Source organism: Tachyglossus aculeatus, chromosome 2 (assembly GCF_015852505.1).
Source record: "Tachyglossus aculeatus isolate mTacAcu1 chromosome 2, mTacAcu1.pri, whole genome shotgun sequence".
NCBI lineage: Eukaryota > Metazoa > Chordata > Mammalia > Monotremata > Tachyglossidae > Tachyglossus > Tachyglossus aculeatus.
Genome location: NC_052067.1, coordinates 71880134 through 71899192, shown reverse-complemented (window position 1 = coordinate 71899192; position 19059 = coordinate 71880134). Strand labels below are relative to the sequence as shown.

At 42.5% G+C, this 19059-nt stretch overlaps 1 protein-coding gene across 1 annotated transcript in view; it reads left to right on the top strand.

Moving 5' to 3' along the window:
• Positions 1-19059, top strand: part of GRM1 (glutamate metabotropic receptor 1) — a 348169-nt gene that overhangs the window by 172545 nt on the left and 156565 nt on the right. The gene's annotated exons all lie outside the window — the stretch shown is intronic.

Below are 19059 nucleotides of genomic sequence, written 5' to 3'. Positions count from 1 at the left end.
TTTTTACCCAGCAGTGTGGGCTGGGGTCTATGGTGAATGTTTATTTCTCTCCCAAAATGGATTTTCCCACCGTCCATTCTCCCCACATCCATCAATATGAACTGTTGGAAAAATTGAATCCTGGATAAGAAGAGCCTCAAAATAGCTAGCTTCCATTTTGAGGAACAAAGAGTGATGTTTTGTGGAATGGACAGCCTATCATCAATGTCACCATCCCCCTGGAGTTGGGGTTGATTGTTTCCGGAGGATTACTCAATGAGATAGTTTAGTTAGGTAAATTAAGACAAAGCAGTAAATGTTTTTTCCACCCTAAAAAAATTTTTAACAGTTACCAAGAGAAAACGCTACTGACAAGGACAGTATTCCATTTCAAATCTCTTTTCCTTATTGCAGTGTTAATCCTGTATATTTATTATATTTAGCAACCTCAGGATTTTGCATGGCCAGTGGATAGATCATGTGCCTGGGAGTTAGAAGGACTTGGGCTCTAATCCTGAGTCTGTCATTCGTCTGCTGTGTGACACTGGGTAAGTCACTTCACTTCTCTGGGCCTCAGACAGGGAATGTGTCCAAGCTGATTAGCTTGTATCTACCACAGCACTTAGAACAGCGCTTGTCACATTAACTCATTCACTCAGTCGTATTGAGTGCTTATTGTGTGCAGAACACTGTACTAAGCACTCAGAAAGTACAATTCAGCAACATACAGAGACAGTCCCTACCCAACAATGGGCATAGTAAGCACTTAACAAATATCATCATTATTATTATTAATAAAGACAATAAACATTTTTACATTAGAAGATTCATAAATCTTATACATATGTAAATTCTCAAGAGCTTGATACAATGCACTCTATAAAAAACATTGATGCTACGGATTAATTTCAACAAATCCTAGGACATAAGGTGGGATTCTGTGTGAGCCCACTGTTGGGTAGGGACCGTCTCTATATGTTGCCAACTTGTACTTCCCAAGCGCTTAGTACAGTGCTCTGCACACAGTAAGCACTCAATAAATATGATTGATTGATTGAGAACACCACTGGGCAATGAAATTAAATAGCCTGCCCATGATAGCCTAGAGTCAGTAGTGGAACTGGGGACAGGTAGTATTCCTAGCAATTTCTTTATCGTTTAGCCTCACTGCTTCATTCTGTTGGTCATGGTGATCAATAGACTCCATTTCAGGTGAAAGAGCATCACTATAAAATCACGGGATGAAAGGGAAAACTTTAGAATCCATTTTTAAATAGTTCCTTATTCTGGTGCACTTTACCAGACAGAAAATACATTTAGGTAGAAGGACAAGGTTATTGAGGCCTTCCCAGACTGAGCCCCTTCCTTCCTCTCCCCCTCGTCCCCGTCTCCATCCTCCCCAATCTTACCTCCTTCCCTTCCCCACAGCACCTGTATATATGTATATATGTTTGTACATATTTATTACTCTATTTATTTATTTTACTTGTACATATCTATTCTATTTATTTTATTTTGTTAGTATGTTTGGTTTTGTTCTGTCTCCCCCTTTTAGACTGTGAGCCCACTGTTGGGTAGGGACTGTCTCTATATGTTGCCAATTTGTACTTCCCAAGTGCTTAGTACAGTGCTCTGCACATAGTAAGCGCTCAATAAATGCAATTGATGATGATGATGAGGCAACATCTGGGTGGCCTAGATCATGCAGACAATAACAATGATGGTATTTGTTAAGTGCTTACTATGTGCCAAGCACTGTTCCAAGCACTGGGGTAGAATACAAGGTTATCAGGTTGTTCCACCTGGGGCTTCCAGTCTTAAACCCCATTTTACAGATGAGGTAACTGAGGCCCAGAAAAGTGAAGTGACTTGCCCAAAGTCACACAGCTGACAAGTGGTGGGGCAGGAATTAGAACCCATGACCTCTGACTCCCAAGCCCAGGTTCTTTCCACTAAGCCATGCTGCTTCTCTAACAAACTAACAAACAGCTGGAACCTCCTCAGGTGAAGATGGACTTTGATACTAGATTAGTTTGACTTGGTTACTTCAAGAGTTACATGTTCTAATTCTACCAGCGTTCTCAGTAATGGCCAAAAAAAGTCCATACTTTCCAAGCACTTAGTACAGTGCGTTGCACACAGTGAGTGCACAATAAATATGATTAACTGAATGAATTATAGAGACTTGGGATTGACATCACAAGACTGTAATGCAGTCCACTTCATCCTGGAAGCTGAACTCCTCAAACAAAATAGCAAATGCAGTTTGTCTTAATGTGAGCTTGGAGTCTCTTTGGTTTATAGCCCTCAACTTTGATTTTTTAAAACCTTTTGTTCAGCATTTGTTGGCAAAAGTTCTCCCCTATTCAAATCCTCAAAGAGAATATTTAATTCTGAATTCAGCTCCAGAGGTACAATCAGTAAAGAGGGAGAAATACTTAAAACACCTCTCTCAAATGTGAAGTTAACAGTATGAGGACCTTTGCATTGAATTATTCAGCAAAATGTGATCTTTGACATTTGACAAATCATCTTGTTTTGAGCTAGAATTTGGGTAGATAAAAAATCCTTGTAAATCCAATGAAACTGATACTTTCCAAAGCGTTAGTTAGTTTCATCAAAATGAAATCCCCTGTTCCTCCCCACTTGAAAATCATGCCTTATTTTGAAGATAGAATTCTTATTGGGTGCTAACTGCATTCAGCTACAGTTTCAAAGTGATACCAAGATACTGTTAAAATGATAAAAGCCAGACTCTTCCCCACCGGGTCTGTATGTGTTAATTTATAAGGTGGATTAACACATTCTTCAAAAACCCTTTGTTTTTTTGGTTACTTGCAAGAGTAAGAGGAAAAATACAGTTCTGCAGACACCAATTAAAAACTGTTCTAATAGCAAGAGAGTAAGCCAATGCCTCGGGCACAGCTTATCCTGCTACAATTATTTAACACCGTTGGGCTTGGATCGCTCAAATTTCATGAGCTTTCACAGTTTAGCATAAGATAAAAGTGGAATCTTAGGAAAAAATATATCTGGCAAGTTCAGTATTATCTTGTCTGAATTTTGTTTGTCCTGTTATATGTTCTAATCTCCTTTGTGACAGAATGTGTCCCTTAATATGTTCCTGTAACTCTACCAGTGGCTTTCAGAGTGTAGTCCATGAGTACTAAAGGGATGAAAACATAAATTGTTTACCTCAACTTACTTTTTATAATAATGGTAAATGCCTAATAAATATATAATCAGTATGGTCAGCCACATACTAAATACTGGGTTAAATCCAAGATGCTCTGCACACAGTAAGCACTCAATAAATATGATTTAATGAATGAATAATCTGATCAGACGCAGTTTCTATCTTACACGAGGAGTCACTATTTAAGAGGAGGGGAGAGCAGGTAATGTACAGATGAAGAAACTAAGGCATAGAGAAGTTAAGGCAAGCAATGGAGCTGAAGCTAGAATCCAGGGCTCCCATAGAAATAGCATGGGACTGGGAGTTAGGAAACTGGGTTCCAGTTTTAGTTCCAGTTCCATCATTTGTTTGCTGTGTGACCTTGGGCAAGTTACTGAGCTTCTCTGTGCCAATTTTCTTCATGGTCACATCTTCACGGGTCATGGTAATAAACCATTTAGTACTTTTCACACTGTACAGCACTATCAGTAAAAAAACAACTGTAATAATAATCGTTGTGGCATTTGGTAAGCACTTGCTATGTGCCAGGCACTATACTAAGCACTGGGGTGGATATAAGCAAATAGGGGCACAGTTCCTGTCCCACATGGGGGTCACAATCTTAATCCCCATTTTACAGGTGAGGTAACTGAGGAACAGAGAAGTAAAGTGACTTGTCCAAGGTTGCAGCAGATAAGTGGCAGAGCGGTATCAGAACCCAGGTTCTTTTGAGTCCCAGGCTCATGCTGTTTCCACTGGGCCACACTGCTTCTCTAAAATACTTCTGAGTTTGATCTAAAGTGTCTTGGCCTTGGTTCTTTTTGAATGACCTATTTCTGAGTTGATAGAGTCATCCATCAATATCAACAGATGAACTCTGGTCCCAAGACTTCATATCTGAGATCCCCATGAAGGAACAGATTTTCAGTGCTAGTGGTTTGTACCGTTCCATCTGCATGCTCTTATCCCTACTGGTCAGGTTCCTGAGGGAGCCTGAAATGCGATGAGTGAGTAGACAGGTAGGAGTGCCGTACATGGTGAGAGACCCTGCAGGGGTTTTTTGCCTGCAGGACTACAGGAATCACAGCCCAGCGGCAGTGCTGGTGGCAGAAGATATGCCGCCTTGGTAGCCGATGTCACTGGGTTAGTGAAGATCTGAAAGGGGAAACCAAGACCAACTAATTTGATGCTGGAATATTCGAAAGGTTGAAACAACATCATTAGTACAGTAGGAGTTATGGAATAGTCGGTATTAAAATTCAGATGTGAAAAATATCCGAGGCACAGATTTTAATAAAGCAGAAAATGGCTGAGCTTGAATTGCTATGATGGCAGTGGGCTGAGTTCTTTCTCCCATGAGTTAAATGCTCACTCAGACTGAGACAATAGCCTCAATTACTGTAGTTAGAAAAGAGGGTGATATTATCCTGACCTATTTTTTCTCAGCCTTCTAAAGCCAATCCAGCTCTCCACCTGGCTGAAAACTTCCTCTGGTAACAAGAAGCTCTACAAAGGCAATCGGAGGCTCATATGTGACCTTTCAATTGCTACTAGGTTGTCCTTGAGGCCATGATACTTTCTGATTATTTTCTCTGACTTTCTTCCTGCCACGTTCCCCTTAACCCATCCTCTGAATATACATTCCTGGACATTTGGGTCCCTGCACAGGATTAAAAAAGGCAGCACAATTCATTGGTGACCTTTCTTTGACATGGATGATTGGTCTGTGCTCTGATTATTTTCTCTGACTTTCTTCCTGCCACATCCCCCTTATCCCATTCTCTGAATATATGTTCCTGGACATTTGGGTCCCTGCACAAGATTAAAAAAGGCAGAACAATTCATTGGTGACCTTTCTTTGACACAGATGATTGGTCTGTGCCCTCAATGGAGAGATTTCATAGAAGTCTTTCAATGGTGTCAGGACAAGGACAGATGTCAGTGGTGGTGCTTTCCCCTTCTGGCCCTTGTGATTCTATGTCCCTAGACAGAACTGGCTTTTGGAGGAGAACAGTGTGTGAGCCATCACCCCTGGCTACCACTTTTATGGAAACCCTACTCTGCCCCTCCCATGGAGAGAGTGTCATAGCTACTTGGCTACAGGCCCCCAGAACCCTGCTTTGCTGATTCAGTGGTCCTGGGGGGAAGGAGCAGGAAACGACTACATCAATGGGAGAAGCCATTCCTTATCTCCCCATCACTCCCTTCATCCAAGCTAAGCCTGAGTCATCTACCTCACAGCCTCCATGTTTTTAGATATGGCTCTAGAAACAGAGATACATACGCCTTGACATTTTCACCTGAGAAGTGCATGTTCCAATTTCCAGGCATGGTGAGAGAGGCAATAATAGATGTCTACTCACCTGGGGACATTTGTCCTACAAAGCGCAGTTAACTTTGTTCCCAGATGCTCTTAGAATCTGGGACATCTATCATTAGGTAGGTAAGGGTGTCAGTATGATTTGTCAAGATTAATGGGCTCATATCACAGATTCATGCAGACTCTTACTTGAACTTCAAATATGCCTTCAATGCAAAAGGGACAAAGGAGTAAGGAATTAAAAGGGATGTCTATGATGAAATGGAATATCTCTATCCCTGGGCATTTCATAAACATCTTTTATTTTAGTCTCTAGCTGTCCACATAAATGATTGAGATTTAGAGGAAAAAAATATGATTTTCCTTGGCCTCTTCAGCATTCGTATCCATGAAACTGAATGAAGATCTGGTTGGAGTTTTATGAGGAGGGTGACTATAAGGGAGGATAAAAGGTACCTTGATGGCAGGAACAGAGACTTCTGCTTTCTTTGTGGAGAGCTGTACTTTGAACTTGAAAATGACCCCATTCATGGTGAATCATATCCATGTGTTCACTGTGGCTAAAAGAGACAGATCCATGACTGACAAATGCTTCCATACTGGGCTGTTGCATTTGCTATTTGTAGGACCTGTTCTTGTTTTTAATTCTCCCTCTGGTTGTTTGATCTCTGACTCCTTTGTAAGGAGAACTACCCAGGTCTTGCAGGTCATTTAAGAGGCATAGCTTACTTCATTTGGAAACTTCACTTGGTTTTAAATGTCTTTCCTTCACATAGAGGTTGGAAGTCTGGGGGGCACCTTCTGTTTGGAGGCAATATTAATTTCAGCCTTATGCTAGTTCTGCTCAGCAATGCTGGGTCGGAGTAACCTCTGCCCCTGCCTCAGGGACTCCAGAACTACTTGATTTTATGGGGCCTTTACACGATGTCATTTTGTCACACTGTACACAGTGTAATGTGATGATGTCACAGTTTTATGCAGCTTCTTCATATCAATAGCTGTTGCTGCCAGGGGTGAAGGAAAAGGGCAAGGAAAGGGATCAGGAAAGGAGGGAAGAGGAGAAGGAAAGGGAGAAGAAGGAAAAGGACAGAAGAGGAGAAGTAGAGAGTGGGGGAGGGCAGGGTAGTGGGCCAGCACTGGCAGAAATTAGTCTCTCCACTCTCCTCCCCTTTAAACCCTGGGAGGTGCAAGGGCAGTGACCACATGATTTCTAGACTGTGAGCCCATTGTTGGGTAGGGACCGTCTCTATATGTTGCCAACTGGTACTTCCCAAGTGCTTAATACAGTGCTCTGTGCACAGTAAGCGTTCAATAAATATGATTGAATGATTGGTCAGGTATGGGCAGGAGTGGAGTAGCTTCTCCCTAGCCACCTAGCATACCAGTGGAGGACTGGAGCCCCTTACCTTTAGCAAAGTCACTGAGGCAGGAGAATGGTTCTGTCCTCAGCTTGGAGCAGGACACCTCCCCTTCGTGCAAGCACCATGGCCATTGACAGGCTTTAGATGTGCTCTTTATGGGAGGGAAGAGTGCTTCCCAGGGCTGCTTAGTACATGTCCTAAATCCTGTTCCAACTCTTCTGTTCCTGCCTCTGGCCTTCCTCCTCTTCCTCCTGTTCTTGTAACTGTCCCTCCCCCTCCATCTTTCTCTGACTCCCTCTCCTCCTGCCCTTTACTGCCTCTCTCCTCCCCCTTCTCCTGCCTCTATTCTTGTCCCTCCTTCTCTTCCTGCCCCTGCCCCTGTTCCTACCCCTCCTCCTCCTGCTCCTGCCCACAGTCCACTGCCTCCACATTTCCAGCTGGGTGGTCAGGTAACCTTCATTTCCCCCTGGCTCCAAAGAGCTGCTAAGCACATGGGAACTTCCAGGGTGCATAGGGATTCTTAACCTTCCAGCCGACATGAGGAGTTGAGAACTCCCTCCCTGGGTGTAACCAAATAAGTATTTCCCACTCTGAATACCACAGGGTGGATGGTCTGAGGGCGTAGGTCCAACTGCATCTGAGGCCTCTCTAACCCTCTCAGAAGCCCCTGAGGTGAGCAACTGGGTCCATGGCCTTCTAGAAGCTGGTACCTACTCTTCCCCTCCTCTCTCCCAAAGTGGAAGGCTCCAAACAGGTTGTCTGATCCTGGCAGACACCCCAGGGCTGCCTGTTGTTGATCCCAGGGACTTGCCACTGTCTGTCACACCTACCCTCGTGCATTATGCACTCAGTCCTGTTAGCGGTGGAGACTTTAAATTTCTCGTTCTCCCTACCTCATTTTGAGAGCCACATTTAATTCCTGGCCTACTCTCTTATGTCTCCTGAGCCATAAATTGCTAACTCCTGTCTTAGGGTATTATTGGTCAATGGACTGACCAGGTATTAGAATTCATAGTCTTCAGCAACGTATCCCATGAAAAATTTTAGGTGGGGTGCTGGGTGTCCTGTAAACTCAATCTTCAGCTATATTGCCTGACTGCAGCACTGAGGTGAGTATAAGTACTGGTTCCAAATAGTCTGCCCATCTTAGAGAAGCAGCATGGCTCAGTGGAAAGAGCATGGGCTTTGGAGTCAGAGGTCATGGGTTCAAATCACGACTCTGCCAATTGCCAGCTGTGTCATTTAACTTCTCTGTGCCTCAGTTACCTCATCTGTAAAATGGGGATTAAGACTGAGCCTCCCGTGAGACAACCTGATCATCTTGTCACCTCCCCAGGGCTTAGAACAGTTCTTTGCACATAATAATAATAAAAATGATGGCATTTACTAAGTGCTTACTATGTGCAAAGCGCTTAATAAATGCCATCATTATTATTATTATTTCAGCACTTAGAACAGTGCCAGCACTTAGAACAGTGCTTTGCACATAGTAAGAGGTTAACAAATACCATCATTATTATTATTATTACTATTTAGATTGGGTCTCTAGTAAAATACAGTCATTTGCAGGTGGCAACTTCTGTATAGTAGACTCATGAAATTTCAACTAAAATCATAGCTTGTTTGCAGGACCAAACACCAGTTTCCTTGACTTATTGGATGAGGGGGTTGAATGGGATTTGACCACAGTCCTGCTTTGCTACATTTGTGTTGGGGAAGGTTCATGCTTCATGCAGAGCACCTTCAAATTTGTCTGTGGCACTATGGGTCAAAGCTAGGATTTTTAGTTTCCTTTTCAGTGTCTTTTTCAGGCCAGGAAAACTTGTTTACTTACCATCAGAACCCAGGTCTGCCAAAGGTGTCAATGCTCTAGTGAGTCACTGAATGTAACATGGGTAGCTTTGCATTGCTTCTTGTGTTTCTTCTGTTCCTGTTGTGTGTCAAAAATCTTGTTCTGAAGTTGAAACACCATCGTGAGTCTAGGCATGCTTGTGGTACAGAATAGCTTGAACTATGATTTTGCCAGGATTGAAGGGTTGTGAGGTGCCATTAAAGTTTCTTCAGAAATATCTCAGCTTTCTTCTTGAAAATGGTGATGATGATGGTGCTTTCGAAATCCTGTGGCATTTGCTGAGTACGCTATTCCATATGTTGAGGAAAACAATGGCAACACTTTTGTAATTCCCCCGAGCAGTTAGAACTGCGCACAAATGCGCTAGTACACAATGAATGCTGCTGTGAGAGATAAGTACAGTGACTAAGAGTCAGCAGGTATTCTGATTTGGAACTGGAGGGAAATATTGTGCAGCCAAGAAGTGAAGAGCACAGAACACAATCTAGGTTATAAAACAATTTCTATAAGTTCCTAATTTTTTCTGAAAGGCATAGTTAGAATTTATTGAGTATGGAGGAGTCATGCAGGGCATTCTCTCTCCTTACATATATGTGTCCTCTTCACCTGCTATTCCCCCACCCTCTATTCCCTAGCAAACCTTCTCACTGTCCCGCAAGCTAACCCCTCCCACTTCTGGTCTCTTGTTTATAGAACCCCCTGGCCTGGAACTTCCTTCCCTTTCATATCCCCCAGACCTCAATTCTTTCAGTCTTCAAAGCTCTCCTGAAATTCAGCCTCCTCCAGGACCTTTCCCCAGTTTTCTCCAGGTCACAGCCACCCAACTACCGTCTCAGCACTCATGCATTTACCGCCCGCCGAAGCATGGTGTACACATGGATTTACGTACTGTGTTTAAACACACATTCATTCACCTCCTCATTTTTTCAATCTCTAATTCTTCCTATCTGTAAGTAAATTTGTGTCTCTCTGCTCTATCGGATGCTATACACCTTGAGGTCAAGGACTGTCTTTTTTTTACCTTCCCAGTTTTACCAGGCCTTACCATTTTTTTCTGAAGAATGGAGCAGAGAGGGAAGAGCTAACACAAGCAGTAAGAGTAGTCGTCAAGAGTGATAAGGATGACAATGGAGTGCTCCACTGAGAATGATGAACCACTTATCCTATATGTCTTGATTCCTGCATCAGCCTCTTTGTTGACCTCCCTGCCTCCTGTCTCTCCCTACTCCAGTCCATACTTCACTCTGCTGCTTGGATAATTTTTCTACAGAACTATTTAGTTCATGTTTCCCCACTCCTCAAGAACCTCCAGTGGTTGTCCATGCACCTCTTTCTCAAAAAAAATTCCTTACAATTGGTTTTAAAACACTCAATCACCTTGCCCTTCCTACCTTTTCTTCCTGATTTCTTACTGCAAACCCAGCCTGCACACTTGGTTCTCTAAAGCCAACCTATTCCATTCCTCTATCTTGTCTATCTCACCACTGACCTCTGGCCCACATCCTGCCTCTGGCCTCCCACGCCCTCCCTCTTCATAACCAATAGATGATCACTCTCTCCACCTTCAAAATCATATTAAAAGCACATCTCCAAGAGGCCTTCCCTGACTAAACCCTCATTTCCTTTTCTCTCACTTCCTTCCATGTCACCTTTTCACTTGGATTTGCACCCTTTATTCACTCCTCCCTCAGCCCCACACCACCTATGTACATAACCATAATGTATTTATATAATGTCTGTATCTCCCTCTAGACTGTAAGTTCACTGTGGGAAGGGGACATATTCACCAACCCTGTTATATTGGACTCTCCCAAGTGGTTAGTACTGTGCCTGGCAAACAGTAGGAGCTCAAGAAATTGAACTGATTGATTGATTGATTGATGAATGAGCTTCACTTGTGAGATTTCAGGACCCAGAACTTGCTCAGAGATGTAAGAAGAAGCAGTGGGGAGAAGAAACGAAGGGAGATTTCATATAGTTTCTAGACTGTAAATTCCTTTCTAATCTGTAAACTTGTGGTCAGGGAAAGTGTCTACAAATTTTGTTTTTGTGGCACTCTCCTAAGCATTTAGTACAGTCCAATGTCTCACAAAGGGCTCACTGTCTGAATCCCCATTTTACAGACAAAGTAACTGAGGCATAGGGAAGTTACGTGACTTAGCCAAGGTCACATATCAGATAAGTGGCGGAGCTGGAATTAGAATGCAGATCCTCTGATTCCCAGGCCCATGCTCTTTCCACTAGGCAACACTGCTTCCTAACTGCCATTCTGAGAGTGCAAAAGGGAAGAGGAGACACAATAACAAGTGAAGAGGAAAACTAGGAGAACCAGAAAAAGTGCTGGAAGAGGTGGAAGGGCCTCCAAGTTTGAGAGGAGAGAAAGAGAAAAGTCACAAATAATGTGATAATAAATTTCCCCTCAAATGCTCTGCAAGGTAGGAGAAAGAAAAGAAGCATAAAGGGGTGAACAAGATGTTTTCCCCAAATGGCCACTGCAAACCAAGGAACAATTATACAATCAATACACAACCAATTGTATATATTGTTCAATATATACAACCAGTATAACCAGGCAATCTATCAATCAATGGTATTTATTGGACAATCTGTGTATGATCTCTGCCCTCAAGGAGTTTACAATCTTGTGGAGGAAAAAGACATTAAAATAAATTATAAGGTAGGGGGAAACAATATAGAGTAAATATATGTACATATATGTTACTGGAGAATGCCAGGCTGTGAGTAACTGTGTGCATAGGTGGCACAGAAGTTCTGGAGTAGTGGTGGGGCGGGGGAGTAGGTGGATGGGGAAGTGAGAGGTTAATCAAGAAAGGATCAGAGAATTCATATGGGATAAAACCCATATAAAGGTAATGAATGTGGGGAAGCTTTCGATAATGATAATAATAATTGTGTTATTTAAGTGCTTACTATGTGTTAGGGTTAGGCACTGTACTAGGCACTGGGGTGGATAAAAGCAAATCAGATTGAACAGAGTCCCTGTCCCACATGGGGTTCACAGTCTTAATCCCCATTTGAGAGATGAGGTAGCAGGCACAGAAAAGTTAAGTGACTTGCTCAAGGTCACACAGAAGACAAGTGGCCGAGCTGGGATTAGATCACAGGTCCTTCTGACTTCCAGGCTCATTCTGTCTTTACTAGACCATGTTGCTTCTCAAACTTAGTAGACATCAGATAATTCATAGTGAAGAGAAACCACAATAATAGTAATTCATGTGGGAAAGCCTGTAGTCAACATATGACCTTCATTGAACATCAAATAATTCATATTGAAGAAAACAAATGGTGGATGAAATGTATATAGAAAGACCTTCAGTCACCACTTCTACCCTTATTACTTATCAAAGAATTCAGACCAGAGAAGAATGCTACCAAAGTGACAAATGTGGAAATGCCTTCAGTGACCTCTCAACTCAGGTTAGATACCAGAAAGATCATCCTGGAGAGAAGAAATCGTAGAAATCTGGTGAAAGATAGGTTGCTGATGCCAACTCCTGAAGGTGATCCTTGAGAGCATGGGCTCACTGAGGGCGTGTGGAGTAGGATTATATGTTGCTTTGTATCTCCTGGGACAGAAGAAGAAGAAGACTGCCCTGTCATTAGATAAGGGAGATTGGCTGTGAGCCCATTGTTGGGCCGGGACCGTCTCTATATGTTGCCGACATACTTCCCAAGTGCTTAGTACAGTGCTCTACGCACAGTAAGTGCTCAATAAATATGAATGAATGAATATGTCTCTCTTCAGATAGACAGTCTCCACAAAGACTTGTCTAACTACCGAGTCTACTCCTCAGTGGGATTTTTGCCTTTTGTTCCACAAATTCTTCCTTCATAAAATGGATTTGCTCTCCTGAAGTTGAATCATCACAAGTTAATGTATTTTTTCTAAAGCTCTCATCATCATCATCATCATCAATCGTATTTATTGAGCGCTTACTGTGTGCAGAGCATTGTACTAAGCGCTTGGGAAATACAATTTGGCAACATATAGAGACAGCCCCTACCCAATAGTGGGCTCACAGTCTAGAAGTCTAAAAGCTCTCTCATATGCTTGTCAAATAAGGTGTCTTGATATTGACTTGGATTCAGAGATCTTAATTGTCCTTGCTTATTCACTTCGGTAATTTTGACCCGGATGTCTTCGATGAAATTTGAAAAGAGGCCGCCTGGTATTAGGCAGATGGGAACAAACTGAAGTTATAAAAATGCAGCTTTGCCAAGTTCCAGACAGAAGGGTGATTTGGCTCCTGGGATCAAAGCTGACCTTGGCCAGAGTAATTGGGCTTTTGTCTCCTTCTGCTGATACCACCTAATCAGGTTAAAACTATGATTTAATAACATCAATGATGTTCGGCTCCCCGGAGACTTTTACTATGGAAGTCTAATTAGGGATTCAATTTAATTGCTGGGTATAGTGCTAACTGATTCTTAGTGGAGAGTCCATCAGGATTCTTTGTTTAAAAAATAATCCAAACACTCACAAACCCAAACACTCTGTTCCCAGGTAGTCTGTGACAAATGGAACACTATTGCTTTGTGCTAATAACCCAGACTGCCAAAAAATAGAACCATGACTTCAACCTATTTCTAAAAAATAACTATTCAGAATTCTTATGGGTTCTGCATTTAACTGATGCCCCTCACTCACTGCTCATCTCTAATTCACTACTGAGTAACGGAATTGGCAGACATGTTCCCTGACCACATAGAGCTTACAGTCTAGAAAGAGATCTTGAAACGAAATATACTGCTTTCATTTAACCTTTGGATAGGACCAGCCTTTTCAATTAAGTGTATGGAATCACACTTTTAACACCGGTAGGAAGGCTGTATTTAAGGATCTTGGACACCTGTTATTTTCCATCACATGGTCAGCCAATTCTCCATTGCCCTGAGTTGTTTATAAGCTCTTTGGATTACCTGGGGTGTTTTTTGTTTTTCTTGCTTTAAATTTCCACTTGCTACAAATCTGCCTTGTCTTTACCCCAGCCTATGCTGTGGCACCCACAGTCTGTAACAGCCGCTCTCTTCAGCTTCATTAATCTGGTTCGACTTCCCTCTATTGCTTAGGCAGGTTCCTGGCTATCACCCCCACCACCCACTTGGGTCCCAAGCTGCCTCCCTCATTGTACAAACATTCCTCTAATTTAAGACCCTATTTGATCCTGAATTCTGTGCTTTACATGGAAGTAGTAGCATTTATTGAGAGCCCACTTGGGACGATGCCCTGTACTGCACTATAGCATTTATAATCATCCTCCATGTACTTCGGAATTTCAGAATAACAAAGTGACAAGTTCCCTGTGCCACACGGAATTTAAGGCAAAGTGTTTTGTTGGAACAAATTTTCCAGTAGGATAATTGTTATGAATGGAATGTTGTTTCTTGATTCCAAATCACATACCCTATTGTGGGTTTTTTTGCCCAATTACCTGGAATTGAGTGATGCTCGTGGTTGAAAGATATAGTATTTGTACTGAGTCAGAAAGGTTCCAAGATAGGGGAACTAATTCTCACTTCACTCAATCAGCTTTCTTTAAACTTTCTTCTCCTTCCCCCAACACTTCAGCTAATAAAATTATTTCTCTGAATCTCACTGGCATCTCCCAAAGCCCACCACCTACTGTATAGTGCCATAAAGTAGTCCTTGAAATCAGTGTGTTATAAAGCTGAAATGGGGTATAAATGCAAAAATATTGCAACTATTCTTTGTAACTCAAAACATCGTAACTGTCTATACTAAATGTTCTGTATTATACGTAGCACTTCCTTCCTCCACTAGCACACTTAATTAAGAATATTGACTGCAAAATCTAACTCCTGGGGTCCACTGATAATTTTTTTCAAGAAGTTGAATGTGATCTCTTTATCCTTTATCAGTTATCTCACAATTAAAAGATTTTACATTTGCCATGGAGGACAACTTGACGTTGCATTGAAACCACACTCTCCAAAAGTAACACCAGGTTTCCCTGTCTAGCTCTCTACTTCTTCATCAACAAAGTTCATCATTTTATATTATTCTATCACATGAAACCTTTCATGTACATGAGTAATGTAAAGTTGCTGTGATACATAGGCTTCGACTTTCTTCAAAATGATTGTCAGTGCATACTTTTGTGTGAACCTCAAAATAACACAAAATCTCTAGCAAGTGAATTCTTTAAGACCAATCACCAGCATACAATCATTTGTGAAGGACTGTCTCAAATATTTTACATTTGTTTTAATAATTTAGAATCATAGAGGTGGAGAGTTCTCAAGAAGTCATCTAGGCCAGTCCACAGAGACTCAATCACCTTTTCTGATCTGTTCCAGAGTTTAAAGACAAAAGTTAGGGATCAGCTTATTAATCCCTTATAATCATCCTCCATGCACTTGAAGAAAGTTATGAAATCACCCCTTCGTCTTCTCCTTTTCAGAATAAGTCCAATTTCTTAATCCTTTTCTTAAATGACCTATTTTGTTTCCTTTTATTAATATTTTGAGCTAATTATATTTGGCTTCGCATCATTAATTTGCTCGTTGGCCCTCTTTGCTTCTTTGATGATTATACCACTGGAATTTATGTCTGGAGAGCTGCAAATGGCTATGATCTCTTTCCACTGGGTATGCATGTGGTTGAGGAGGCTTGTGGGTGATTGGTCATTTCTTCCAAATTGCCTTTTAGCTAATTACTGCAGCTGCCTTTTACTGCCTTGCCCTGTTTTCCAAATTTGTATACTGGCTCCCAATCTGTCCAAGTTCCTGCTTAAAAAGCTCCACCTCACCCTCTGACTCTGCAAGCCAGGCAGCATTTTGCAATTGTCCCATTGCTTTCAATTCACGTTCACTGTTAAAACAGACAGTTGATCAATGGGATGTATAGCACACACTGTGCAGAGCCCTGTACTGGTTTAAACTGTTTCTTTCAGCCTTCCCCTAGGGTTGACAACAGTCTTTAAGCTCCCACAGATGAGCCGACTGCAATGGCTGAGTCTGGTCGGAGCGCTGGCGCAACTGGGGCTGTTTGTGCCGCTACCACTAAAGGAATGAAAGTTCACCAACGTCCATAAGAATGAGTTAAAAGGCTCATTTCCATAAACATATTTGGATATTCGTAGATACTATGGCAATGACAGGCTCCATTGTGTTACTGCGCCAGTGCCTCAAGCAGCAGCTGTAAGGGGCCCGCTGCATGTATACACAGATGGTTGACAATCCTGCCATTTGCCTTTCAGTTGATCAGACAGTGGCTGCTTGGGTAATTTAGAATTGGAAGGGCTTGTTTGGACACTTTCAACTAAGTGTTGGGAAAGCCCTTCCCAACATTTGAATAATAATAATAATAATAATAATGGCATTTATTAAGTGCTTACTATGTGCAAAGCACTGTTTTAAGCACTGGGGAGGTTACAAGATGATCAGGGTGTCCCACGGGGGGCTCACAGTCCTCATCCCCATTTTACAGATGAGGTAACTGAGGCACAGAGAAGGTAAGTGACTTGCCCAAAGTCACACAGCTGACAATTGCCAGAGCCGGGATTTGAAGCCCTGACCTCTGACTCCAAAGCCCGTGCTCTTTCCACTGAGCCACGCTGCTTTTCCATGGATGGAAAGGAGATGGGGAGGCAGAGGTGGGGCAAGGAAGAAGTGGGAGGAAGGGGCTAAGTGTAGAGGAGGAAGGAGATGGGGAAAAGGAGGTGGAGGTAACTGAGGCACAGAGAAGTGAAGTGATTTACCCAAGGTCTCACAGCAGACACGTCGTGGAGCTGGGATTAGAACCCAGGTTCTTTTGATTCCTGTGCCCGTGCTCTACCCACTATGCTACACTGTTTCTTTCCATTTGATGGAGAAAGTCCATTTACTAAAGAGGGAACGGGGGAGCCAAGTAGTAACCTAACCAGTCAGGCTAAGAGAAAGCTAGATGGATATCTGCCTGGCGGTATTTGTGGCAGCAAAGACATTTTGGAGGTTACATTTTTAAAAAATTAGGCTAGAAAAGAACTAATACAAACCTAAGAGACATCCAGATATTTTAAAATACACTACAATCACATTCAGATATTTTAAAATACACTACAGTCTTTCTCTTGGTGACTGTGTCTTTTGATTTCTGATGTTTGTCAGTTCACTTCTTTCTGTTTCTTCCTGACTTCAACATGCTCTGTGTCTTTTGGTACCTAAGTAAGCCTGTCCTGCTCTGCAAAGGTAATGTCTTCATGACACCTGATGTGTGGTCGGATGAAAATTAGGAAGTTGAATGAGCATCATGGCAGGACTTGAACTGAATTCTGGAGAGACTGTACTTTCCAACCCAGGATAATACAACAACATATCACCCCCTCCATAATATTCACCTTTTGTTCCTCTTGGAGAAGTCTGAGGAGAGGAAATAGTAGTACGTTCATTCAATTGTATTTATTGAGCACTTCCTGTGTGCAGAGCACTGTACTAAGCACTTGGGAAATACAGGTCGGCAACATATAGAGATGGTCCCTACCCAACAATGGGCTCACAGTCTAGAAGGGGGAGACAGACAACAAAACAAAACATGGATAGCATGCATCATCGGAGCTAGGACTGAGGGTGAAAGGTTGGATTTCTGGATATGCCCATGATGATTTAGCTGTGGTGGCTGACAGTCATTCTCCTTCTCCCTTCTTGTTATTACTTATAGTTTATCATTAAATCATATTTATGGAGCACTTACTGTGTGTAGAGCACAGTACTAAGGGCTTGGGAGAGAACAATATGACAGAGTTGGAAGATATGCTCCTTGCCCACACTGATTATCCTTTCATTTTCCTTCTATATTTCCATATTTGCTTTTTCACTCCTTTCTATCCCTTTGCACACCATTCCTATTCCTCTCTCTCTCCTCTTTATAGCCATCCACACTTGTTCTTCTCCTTCCACTTAATGTGATCCTGCTCCCTGCCAGTTCTTTAGCTAAGTGAACTATTATAGTTCAGAAGGACAAGGAAGGAAGGGCAGGTGGATGCAGCCGAGCAAACTATCTCCATATCATGGTCAGGTTTGCCAGTGGTGTTACCATGGATAAGCATCCTCTTTGGGAATTTAACTTTTCTACAAAGGGCATGACTATGATAGGCATAGCAAACATAAGAACCTAAGACATGCCATTATTGGGTAAGAACTCGGGTAAGACCCAGGCTAGGATTCCAGTTTTGACAATAACAACAGGAAGGTAGGAAGTCTGGGAGGGTTGTTGTCCTTAACATCCTTCAGTCAGTCAGTCTGTCAATCATATTTATAGAGTGCTTACAGTGTGAAGAACACTATACTAAGCTCTTGGGAGAGTACAATATAACAGACACACTCCCTGCCCATAATGAATGTACAGTCTAGGGGGATGTACTATCTTACTCCTTCCAGCCTAATCCTCCATAATTTCTTAGCAGCCTTTGACAGTGAGGACCTTTCCCTTCTCCTGGAAACACTATCTACCCTTATTTTTGCTGACACAATCCACTCCCTCATCCAATTTCTCCTCCTACAACTCTGGTTGTGTGTCCTCAATCTCTTTCACTGGTTCTTCCTCCGACTCCCATGCACTGATTGTGGGTGTTCCTCAAGGATCTGTTCTGGGTTTCCCTCCCAACACAATTTACCCTCTCTTGGGTTCAACTACCACCTCTATGCCAATATCCCCCAATCTAACCTACCAACCCTGACCTCTCACATTCTCTACACTTATGCATTTCCTTCTGCCTCCACAGCATCTGTACCTAGGTGAGTCACCAAATACTTCAAGTTCAGTATGTCCAGAACTGAACTCCTCCTCTTCTCTCCCAAACTCTCTCCTCCACCTAACTTTCCAGTGTGGCCAAGTGGAAAGAGAACAGGCCTGGGAGTCAGAGGACCTGAGTTCTAATGCCGACTCTGCCACATATCTCCTGTGTGACCTTAGTCAAGTTACCTAACTTCTCTGGGCCTCAGTTATCTGGAAAATGGGGGTTAAGACTGAGAGCCCCATGTGGGACAAGGACTGTGTCCAACCTGATTTGCTCATATCCACCCCAGCACAAAATACAGTACCTGCCACAGAAGAAGCACTTAACAAAAACCACGGTTATTAACTTCCCATCACAGTTGACATCATCATCACTGTCCCTAAAGTGTGCAACCTTGGCATTATCCTTGAGTCCTCCTCTCTTTCTGGGATCTGCCCCTTCTTCTCCATCCTAGCTGTCATCTTGCTGGTCCAGGCTCTGGCCATATCTTGCCATAACTATGGAATCAGCCTCCTTGATGCCCTTCCTGCCTCCAGTTTCTTCCTTAACCTTGGCTTTAAGGTAACTCAATTAGCTGTCTTCCTTCTACTTAGCCACTCTCTTCTCCCACTACA